Source organism: Nerophis lumbriciformis, linkage group LG32, assembly GCF_033978685.3.
Source record: "Nerophis lumbriciformis linkage group LG32, RoL_Nlum_v2.1, whole genome shotgun sequence".
Classification (NCBI taxonomy): Eukaryota; Metazoa; Chordata; class Actinopteri; order Syngnathiformes; family Syngnathidae; genus Nerophis; species Nerophis lumbriciformis.
In genome coordinates this window covers 183,622-195,000 of record NC_084579.2, presented here as the reverse complement: position 1 = coordinate 195,000, position 11,379 = coordinate 183,622, and the positions used below count along the sequence as shown (strand labels likewise).

At 33.8% G+C, this 11,379-nt stretch overlaps 1 pseudogene; it reads right to left on the bottom strand.

The window, feature by feature from the left end:
* LOC133620070 (3',5'-cyclic-AMP phosphodiesterase 4C-like) overlaps positions 1-11,379 on the bottom strand; it is a 195,186-nt pseudogene that overhangs the window by 734 nt on the left and 183,073 nt on the right.

The following is an 11,379-nucleotide window of genomic DNA, read 5'->3' as shown; positions in this document are numbered from 1 at the left end:
TTGCTCTGCGGCCCCACCTCTGCAGAGGAGCAACAAAGGAAGACTTAAAAGAGCTTCAAACACACACACACACACACACACACACACACACACACACACACACACACACACACACACACACACACACACACACACACACACACACACACACACACACACACGCCACTAGAGCTTGACAAATGAGAAAACAAAAGGCACCACACACGTATAGACAAAAGTCCCCAGTCCCACAATGCATTGCTTCACCGTGGTGAGTCACAAAAGGCACAGAGCCATCTGGTAAAGGGGGTACGGGGTCATCTCATAAAGGGGGTACGGGGTCATCTCATAAAGGGGGTACGGGGTCATCCCATAAAGGGGGTACGGCGACCCCAGCGGCCCCGCCAGCGTCCGCGCGTTTCCCTCATTTTCTTTTTTCCGACAGAAATGGAAAAAAAACAAATGGAATAAAGTCGCCCGCTTCCTTCCTGCGGAGTTCCTACTGAGCGTGGATTACTAATAGTGAGCGAGCGAGCGAGCGCTCCGTTAAAAGATGGCTTTTTCCACACAAAACAATGGTGCCACGGTCAAACGTTGCAGGGGAAGAGCGGCCCGCGGTGGTGGAGGGTGGTACTGCAAGCATTCTGCATATACCGCATGCATGACTGCACGGGGTGTTGTTGACTTCCTGTGCCAGAGTGCTACACCGTCTACAGTTGCTGTGTGATCAACATTTAAAGGTCTGTACTGTCATCTTGCTTCTCCACTCATGTGTCTTCGGCTTGTGAAGAAGAATCCTCCTCCTCCTCCTCCTCCTCTACAGGACTGGTGTCAGAAAGTCTCTCCTTTTTGGAGTCCTCGCCTTTAAGCTCCTCCTCCTGCTCCTCCTCCTCCATGGCCACCTCTTCGTCCTCCTCCTCTATGATGTCCTCCTCCTCCTCCGCCAGGACCTCCTCCTCCTTGCTTCCCTGGCCTTGGCTGCGCTCGCCCTCCTCCACGTGGTTGGGGCAGGCCTTGGCGTGGTCCCGGTCCCCCTGCTGGTCCTCCAGGGTGAGCTGGAACTGGAACTTGTCCGTGCAGGCGTTGAGATCCTTGTCCTGGCCCACGGGAGGAGGCGAGGGGCTCTGCGGGATGGTGCTCTGGTACCAGTCCCTGTTGTCCTCCAGGGTGTCCAAGATGTCCTGGGCGTCGGGGTGCACCAGGTCCCCCCAAGTCTCCCACAGAGGGTGGACGATGTAGTCGATGAAGCCCACCTGCACCAGGTCAAGAGGGATGGAAATGAGGACTTTGTTCTACTGACTTTATTCCATTATTTATTTTTTCCCCAAAATAACATTATTGTTTTTAAAATATGTACACAAAAAGGTTGCAAAGTTACTACACTTTTTTTTTTGTTTTTGATTAAAAAACAAAAAACAAATTATTATAATTTTTTTTACCTCTGCATTTGTTGTTAGTAAAATTACAAGTTTAAAAAAAGCCTACATTTATTTTAAGCAATTTTTGATATTCTTTTTCATAATAAATAAAAGGACTCCTTTTAATCAACATTGTTGTAAAAGCAACATATACTTTTTCTATTTCATACATGCTTTTCTTTCAATTTGACTCTGAATAATTAAAATGACACCTTTCAATCGCATAACATTTTACCACGATTATAACCTCAATGTTTTTAAAACTATAAAAACTTTGAACAAAAAAGTTGCAAAGTTACTACACTTTTTTTTTTGTTTGTTTTTGATCAAAAATACAATTTTTTTATTTATTTTTTACAAATCGACTTTGTAAAACAGCATTTTTTTAAAAGTAAAATACTAGTTAAAAAAATGGAACTTTATACATATTTATTTTAATAAATAAATTACTCCTTTTAGTCAACATTATTGTAATAAATTTTCTAACAATGCAAAACAACTTTTTATAACATATATTTTATTTAATTGATTGTTTTTCACTTTTAGTGATTAAAATGACGTTTACTCTTATATTTTAAAAATTTGTTTTTTTTACAAATCGACTTTGTAAAACAGCATTTAAAAAAAAAGAGTAAAATACTAGTTAAGAAAATGGAACTTTATACATATTTATTTTAATAAATAAAATGACCCCTTTTAGTCAACATTATTGTAATACATTTTCTAACAATGGAAAACAACTTTTTATAACATATATATTTTATTTAATTGATTGTTTTTCACTTTTAGTGATTAAAATGACGTTTACTCTTATATTTAAAAAAATTTGTCAAAACATTTTTTTTTGGGGTGGGTACATTTTAAAATGGCAACATCAACCTTGTAAGATTATAATAAAAAAATGTATTTTATAAAATAATGTCTTTAAATTTGTAGTTTGTCTTTACTTTGACACAATTTATTATGGTACAATTTTTCAAAAAAAAGATTCTAATAATAAAACAAGTTTATTTCATACATTTCTTTATTACAATTTGAGTTTGTATGACTCTGAATAATGAAAATGGCACCTTTTAGTCTCATAACATTTTAACAGGACTTTATTTTCTTGTGACACATTTTGTCTAAAGAGTTTGCTTTTTGAAACGTTATTCTTGTAACGCTCTCTCAATCTCAGCCTCATTTTAATATACTTTTAATAAAACTTCTAAATTGTTGCCAAAAAATATGACCTTTTTTTGAATAGAAGCTAAAGAAGAGAACTAGTAGCTAAAAGATGAGAAATAGGAGCTAAAGAAGAGAACTAGTAGCTAAAAGAAGAGACATAGTAGCCAAAAGTAGCTGAAATAAAAATAAATAGTAGCTAAAAATTGCTAGAAGAAGCGAAATAGTAGCTATACGGAGATACAAAATAAGAGAAATAGTAGCTAAAATACAAGAAAAAGTAGCTAAATGAAGAGAAAGAGTAGCTGAATGAAGAGAAGTAGTAGCTAAAAGAAGATACATGGTAGCTAAAAGAAGGTAAGAGAAGAGAAACAGTAGCGAAATGAAGAGAAACAGTAGCTAAAATAAGACAAATAGTTGCTAAAGAAGATCAATAGTAGCTAAAAGAAGATAAATAGTTTCTCTTCTTTAGCTACTATTTCTCTTATTTTAGCTACATTTAGCTAGGGATTAATAAAGTACTTCTGAATCTTCTGCAGCACGCCAAGAACATTAACTGATGAGGTGAAGTGTATTTTATATTTTATTCCTAGTCATTGTAGCAACTTTTAAAGTATTTTCTGATGTCCAACTTGGTGCACCACAGTGCTAGTGACTGTGTGTGTGTCGGCAGGGCAGCTGCTAATGAGGACCGTTCAGTGAGTTGTTTTCTAACAATGCAAAACAACTTTTTATAACATATATATTTTATTTAATTGATTGTTTTTCACTTTTAGTGATTAAAATGACGTTTACTCTTATATTTAAAAAAATTTGTCAAAACATTTTTTTTTGGGGTGGGTACATTTTAAAATGGCAACCTCAACCTTGTAAGATTATAATAAAACAATGTATTTTATAAAATAATGTCTTTAAATTTGTAGTTTGTCTTACTTTGAATTATTTAAATGACACAATTTATTATGGTACAATTAAAAAAAAAAAAGATTCTAATAATAAAACAAGTTTATTTCATACATTTCTTTATTACAATTTGAGTTTGTATGACTCTGAATAATGAAAATGACACCTTTTAGTCTCATAACATCTTAACAGGACTTTATTTTCTTGTGACACATTTTGTCTAAAGAGTTTGCTTTTTGAAACGTTATTCTTGTAACGCTCTCTCAATCTCAGCCTCATTTTAATATACTTTTAATAAAACTTCTAAATTGTTGCCAAAAAATATGACCTTTTTTTGGTGACACTTCCAGTTTTTAAGACCTTTTTTTTTGTAGTTTTGTTTAAATTCCGACTTTATTTTTGGAACATTCTGACTTTTCAGTGTTATTTTTAAAGGGATAAGAGGACCTCTGGTCATCCTGAACTCCTGTTTCCATGCATTGAGCAGCAAGTGTATTTAAAAAAACACTATTAACGTACCACACACACAGACAGACAGACAGACAGACAGACAGACAGACAGACAGGGGGTATGTATGTGTATGATGAAGATTGACCTGACTCTTCTCCACAGAGGCGGTGTGCTTGTCACACATGGGACTAATCTCCATCCCTCGCTCCCTCTCCTTGTCTCCTTGCCTGAAGAACTCCTCCATGATTCTCTCCGTCCACTGGCGGTAGACTGCCAGGGGCTTGGTGGGGTTGCTGAGGTCTGCACAATGCACCATGTTCCTCAGCACCTGCACACACACTTGCTTTTACCATTTGCAGCATTATCTTGCTTTACAGCACACCTGGGCAATATAGGGATTTTTAAACCGGCCCGCCGGACCTTCTACATCGTTTTGCTACACCTTTAAGATGGAAAGTGTATTTGCCATTATGATGTGCAGTCATGTTTTTAAATGACTAAGTCTTGAACTATAGAAAGTATTTGAATGGTTGAAATGTGCACTTTAGAGTGTTCTAGGAGTTATTACAGTAATCTAGGCCACAGCAGCTCAGACCAGGAACAAAGCAGAGTGTTTTCAGAGCAGACACATGTGTCACAAACACATGATAATATATCATATTGTAGCTGTTTATTACACTTGTTTGTTTGTTGTGTTTTGCTTGATTGTAAAAGATACACAACTATGGAGGGGCTGGTCTGAGAAGTAAAAGATGTTGTTAATATTCACTGTTTTATTGTTCATAGTTAATATTGTAAATCCCACTTTCTTTATTTTCATGTACATTTTGGGTGTCCCATTCAGTAAAAAAACTGTAAAATTATGTAAACAAACAAAGATTCCTAATTAGTCTGCTAAAAGTAGCTAAAAAAAGAGAAATAGTAGCTAAAGAAGAGAAACTATCTTCTTTTAGTTACTATTGATCTTCTTTAGCTACTTTTTCTCTTATTTTAGCTACTGTTTCTCTTCATGTAGCTACTATTTATTTTACTTTCATTACTGTTTCTCTTCTCTTACCTTCTTTTAGCTACCATGTCTCTTCTTTAAGCTACTACTTCTCTTCATTTAGCTACTCTCACTTAATTTAGCTACTGTTTCTTGTATTTTAGCTACTATTTCTCTTATTTTGTATCTTCATATAGCTACTATTTCGCTTCTTCTAGCAAGTTTTAGCTACTATTTATTTTATTTCAGCTACTTTTGGCTACTATGTCTCTTCTTTTAGCTTGTAGCTATAAGAAGCTAAATGAAGAGAAGTAGTAGCTAAAAGAAGAGGCATAGTAGCAAACAGAAGGTAAGAGAATAGCAATGGTAGCTAAATGAAGAGAAACAGTAGCTAAAAGAAGATAAATAGCAGCTAAAAGAGAAATAGGAGCTAAAAGAGGAGAAATAGTAGCTAAAAGAAGAGAAATAGTAACTAAATTAAGAGAAAGAGTAGCTAATGAAGAGAAGTAGTAGCTAAAAGAAGATACATAGTAGCTAAAAGAGAAATAGGAGCTAAAAGAAGAGAAATGGTAGCTATAAGAAGCTAAATGAAGAGAAGTAGTAGCTAAAAGAAGAGGCATAGCAGCAAACAGAAGGTAAGAGAAGAGCAATAGTAGCTAAATGGAAAGAATTGGTAGCTAAATGAAGAGAAACAGTAGCTAAAAGAAGATAAATAGCAGCTAAAAGAGAAATAGGAGCTAAAAGAGGAGAAATACTAGCTAAAAGAAGAGAAATAGTAACTAAATTAAGAGAAAGAGTAGCTAATGAAGAGAAGTAGTAGCTAAAAGAAGATACATAGTAGCTAAAAGAGAAATAGGAGCTAAAAGAAGAGAAATGGTAGCTATAAGAAGCTAAATGAAGAGAAGTAGTAGCTAAAAGAAGAGGCATAGTAGCAAACAGAAGGTAAGAGAAGAGCAATAGTAGCTAAATGGAAAGAATTGGTAGCTAAATGAAGAGAAACAGTAGCTAAAAGAAGATAAATAGCAGCTAAAAGAGAAATAGGAGATAAAAGAGGAGAAATAGTAGCTAAAAGAAGAGAAATAGTAACTAAATTAAGAGAAAGAGTAGCTAATGAAGAGAAGTAGTAGCTAAAAGAAGATACATTGTAGCTAAAAGAGAAATAGGAGCTAAAAGAAGAGAAATGGTAGCTATAAGAAGCTAAATGAAGAGAAGTAGTAGCTAAATTAAGAGGAAGAGTAGCTAAATGAAGAAACATAGTAGCTAAAAGAAGAGGCATAGTAACAAACAGAAGGTAAGAGAAGAGAAATAGTAGCTAAATGGAGAGAAATGGTAGCTAAATGAAGAGAAACACTAGCTAAAAGAAGAGAAATAGAAGCTAAAAGAAGAGAAATAGAAGCTAAAGAAGAGAACTAGTAGCTAAAAGAAGAGACATAGTAGCCAAAAGTAGCTGAAATAAAATAAATAGTAGCTAAAAATTGCTAGAAGAAGCGAAATAGTAGCTATACGGAGATACAAAATAAGAGAAATAGTAGCTAAAATACAAGAAAAAGTAGCTAAATTGAGAGAAAGAATAGCTGAATGAAGAGAAGTAGTAGCTAAAAGAAGAGACATGGTAGCTAAAAGAAGGTAAGAGAAGAGAAACAGTAGCGAAATGAAGAGAAACAGTAGCTAAAATAAGACAAGTAGTTTTTAAAGAAGATAAATAGTAGCTAAAAGAAGGTAAATAGTTTCTCTTCTTTCACTACTATTTTTCTTATTTTGTATCTCTGTATAGCTACTATTTCGCTTCTTCTAGCAAGTTTTAGCTACTATTTATTTTATTTCAGCTACTTTTGGCTACTATGTCTCTTCTTTTAGCTTGTAGCTATAAGACGCTAAATGAAGAGAAGTAGTAGCTAAAAGAAGAGGCATAGTAGCAAACAGAAGGTAAGAGAAGAGCAATAGTAGCTAAATGGAAAGAAATGGTAGCTAAATGAGGAGAAACAGTAGCTAAAAGAAGAGAAATAGCAGCTAAAAGAGGAGAAATAGCAGCTAAAAGAGAAATGGGAGCTAAAAGAGGAGAAATAGTAGCTAAAAGAAGAGAAATAGTAACTAAATTAAGAGAAAGAGTAGCTAATGAAGAGAAGTAGTAGCTAAAAGAAGATACATAGTAGCTAAAAGAGAAATAGGAGCTAAAAGAAGAGAAATGGTAGTTATAAGAAGCTAAATGAAGAGAAGTAGTAGCTAAATTAAGAGGAAGAGTAGCTAAATGAAGAAACATAGTAGCTAAAAGAAGAGGCATAGTAACAAACAGAAGGTAAGAGAAGAGAAATAGTAGCTAAATGGAGAGAAATGGTAGCTAAATAAAGAGAAACACTAGCTAAAAGAAGAGAAATAGCAGCTAAAAGAAGAGAAATAGAAGCTAAAGAAGAGAACTAGTAGCTAAAAGAAGAGACATAGTAGCCAAAAGTAGCTGAAATAAAATAAATAGTAGCTAAAAATTGCTAGAAGAAGCGAAATAGTAGGTATACGGAGATACAAAATAAGAGAAATAGTAGCTAAAATACAAGAAAAAGTCGCTAAATTAAGAGAGAGAGTAGCTGAATGAAGAGAAGTAGTAGCTAAAAGAAGAGACATGGTAGCTAAAAGAAGGTAAGAGAAGAGGAACAGTAGCGAAATGAAGAGAAACAGTAGCTAAAATAAGACAAATAGTTGCTAAAGAAGATAAATAGTAGCTAAAAGAAGATAAATAGTTTCTCTTCTTTCACTACTATTTCTCTTATTTTGTATCTCCGTATAGCTACTATTTCGCTTCTTCTAGCAAGTTTTAGCTACTATTTATTTTATTTCAGCTACTTTTGGCTAATATGTCTCTTCTTTTAGCTTGTAGCTATATGAAGCTAAATGAAAAGAAGTAGTAGCTAAAAGAAGAGGCATAGTAGCAAACAGAAGGTAAGAGAAGAGCAATAGTAGCTAAAAGAAGAGAAATAGCAGCTAAAAGAGAAATAGGAACTAAAAGAGGAGACATAGTAGCTAAAAGAAGAGAAATAGTAACTAAATTAAGAGAAAGAGTAGCTAATGAAGAGAAGTAGTAGCTAAAAGAAGATACATTGTAGCTAAAAGAGAAATAGGAGCTAAAAGAAGAGAAATGGTAGCTATAAGAAGCTAAATGAAGAGAAGTAGTAGCTAAATTAAGAGGAAGAGTAGCTAAATGAAGAAACGTAGTAGCTAAAAGAAGAGGCATAGTAACAAACAGAAGGTAAGAGAAGAGAAATAGTAGCTAAATGGAAAGAAATGGTAGCTAAATGAAGAGAAACACTAGCTAAAAGAAGAGAAATAGAAGCTAAAAGAAGAGAAATAGAAGCTAAAGAAGAGAACTAGTAGCTAAAAGAAGAGACATAGTAGCCAAAAGTAGCTGAAATAAAATAAATAGTAGCTAAAAATTGCTAGAAGAAGCGAAATAGTAGCTATACGGAGATACAAAATAAGAGAAATAGTAGCTAAAATACAAGAAAAAGTAGCTAAATTGAGAAAAAGAATAGCTGAATGAAGAGAAGTAGTAGCTAAAAGAAGAGACATGGTAGCTAAAAGAAGGTAAGAGAAGAGAAACAGTAGCGAAATGAAGAGAAACAGTAGCTAAAATAAGACAAGTAGTTGCTAAAGAAGATAAATAGTAGCTAAAAGAAGGTAAATAGTTTCTCTTCTTTCACTACTATTTCTCTTATTTTGTATCTCTGTATAGCTACTATTTCGCTTCTTCTAGCAAGTTTTAGCTACTATTTATTTTATTTCAGCTACTTTTGGCTACTATGTCTCTTCTTTTAGCTTGTAGCTATAAGAAGCTAAATGAAGAGAAGTAGTAGCTAAAAGAAGAGGCATAGTAGCAAACAGAAGGTAAGAGAATAGCAATGGTAGCTAAATGAAGAGAAACAGTAGCTAAAAGAAGATAAATAGCAGCTAAAAGAGAAATAGGAGCTAAAAGAGGAGAAATAGTAGCTAAAAGAAGAGAAATAGTAACTAAATTAAGAGAAAGAGTAGCTAATGAAGAGAAGTAGTAGCTAAAAGAAGATACATAGTAGCTAAAAGAGAAATAGGAGCTAAAAGAAGAGAAATGGTAGCTATAAGAAGCTAAATGAAGAGAAGTAGTAGCTAAAAGAGGAGGCATAGCAGCAAACAGAAGGTAAGAGAAGAGCAATAGTAGCTAAATGGAAAGAATTGGTAGCTAAATGAAGAGAAACAGTAGCTAAAAGAAGATAAATAGCAGCTAAAAGAGAAATAGGAGCTAAAAGAGGAGAAATACTAGCTAAAAGAAGAGAAATAGTAACTAAATTAAGAGAAAGAGTAGCTAATGAAGAGAAGTAGTAGCTAAAAGAAGATACATAGTAGCTAAAAGAGAAATAGGAGCTAAAAGAAGAGAAATGGTAGCTATAAGAAGCTAAATGAAGAGAAGTAGTAGCTAAAAGAAGAGGCATAGTAGCAAACAGAAGGTAAGAGAAGAGCAATAGTAGCTAAATGGAAAGAATTGGTAGCTAAATGAAGAGAAACAGTAGCTAAAAGAAGATAAATAGCAGCTAAAAGAGAAATAGGAGATAAAAGAGGAGAAATAGTAGCTAAAAGAAGAGAAATAGTAACTAAATTAAGAGAAAGAGTAGCTAATGAAGAGAAGTAGTAGCTAAAAGAAGATACATTGTAGCTAAAAGAGAAATAGGAGCTAAAAGAAGAGAAATGGTAGCTATAAGAAGCTAAATGAAGAGAAGTAGTAGCTAAATTAAGAGGAAGAGTAGCTAAATGAAGAAACATAGTAGCTAAAAGAAGAGGCATAGTAACAAACAGAAGGTAAGAGAAGAGAAATAGTAGCTAAATGGAGAGAAATGGTAGCTAAATGAAGAGAAACACTAGCTAAAAGAAGAGAAATAGAAGCTAAAAGAAGAGAAATAGAAGCTAAAGAAGAGAACTAGTAGCTAAAAGAAGAGACATAGTAGCCAAAAGTAGCTGAAATAAAATAAATAGTAGCTAAAAATTGCTAGAAGAAGCGAAATAGTAGCTATACGGAGATACAAAATAAGAGAAATAGTAGCTAAAATACAAGAAAAAGTAGCTAAATTGAGAGAAAGAATAGCTGAATGAAGAGAAGTAGTAGCTAAAAGAAGAGACATGGTAGCTAAAAGAAGGTAAGAGAAGAGAAACAGTAGCGAAATGAAGAGAAACAGTAGCTAAAATAAGACAAGTAGTTTTTAAAGAAGATAAATAGTAGCTAAAAGAAGGTAAATAGTTTCTCTTCTTTCACTACTATTTTTCTTATTTTGTATCTCTGTATAGCTACTATTTCGCTTCTTCTAGCAAGTTTTAGCTACTATTTATTTTATTTCAGCTACTTTTGGCTACTATGTCTCTTCTTTTAGCTTGTAGCTATAAGACGCTAAATGAAGAGAAGTAGTAGCTAAAAGAAGAGGCATAGTAGCAAACAGAAGGTAAGAGAAGAGCAATAGTAGCTAAATGGAAAGAAATGGTAGCTAAATGAGGAGAAACAGTAGCTAAAAGAAGAGAAATAGCAGCTAAAAGAGGAGAAATAGCAGCTAAAAGAGAAATGGGAGCTAAAAGAGGAGAAATAGTAGCTAAAAGAAGAGAAATAGTAACTAAATTAAGAGAAAGAGTAGCTAATGAAGAGAAGTAGTAGCTAAAAGAAGATACATAGTAGCTAAAAGAGAAATAGGAGCTAAAAGAAGAGAAATGGTAGTTATAAGAAGCTAAATGAAGAGAAGTAGTAGCTAAATTAAGAGGAAGAGCAGCTAAATGAAGAAACATAGTAGCTAAAAGAAGAGGCATAGTAACAAACAGAAGGTAAGAGAAGAGAAATAGTAGCTAAATGGAGAGAAATGGTAGCTAAATAAAGAGAAACACTAGCTAAAAGAAGAGAAATAGCAGCTAAAAGAAGAGAAATAGAAGCTAAAGAAGAGAACTAGTAGCTAAAAGAAGAGACATAGTAGCCAAAAGTAGCTGAAATAAAATAAATAGTAGCTAAAAATTGCTAGAAGAAGCGAAATAGTAGGTATACGGAGATACAAAATAAGAGAAATAGTAGCTAAAATACAAGAAAAAGTCGCTAAATTAAGAGAGAGAGTAGCTGAATGAAGAGAAGTAGTAGCTAAAAGAAGAGACATGGTAGCTAAAAGAAGGTAAGAGAAGAGGAACAGTAGCGAAATGAAGAGAAACAGTAGCTAAAATAAGACAAATAGTTGCTAAAGAAGATAAATAGTAGCTAAAAGAAGATAAATAGTTTCTCTTCTTTCACTACTATTTCTCTTATTTTGTATCTCCGTATAGCTACTATTTCGCTTCTTCTAGCAAGTTTTAGCTACTATTTATTTTATTTCAGCTACTTTTGGCTAATATGTCTCTTCTTTTAGCTTGTAGCTATATGAAGCTAAATGAAAAGAAGTAGTAGCTAAAAGAAGAGGCATAGTAGCAAACAGAAGGTAAGAGAAGAGCAATAGTAGCTA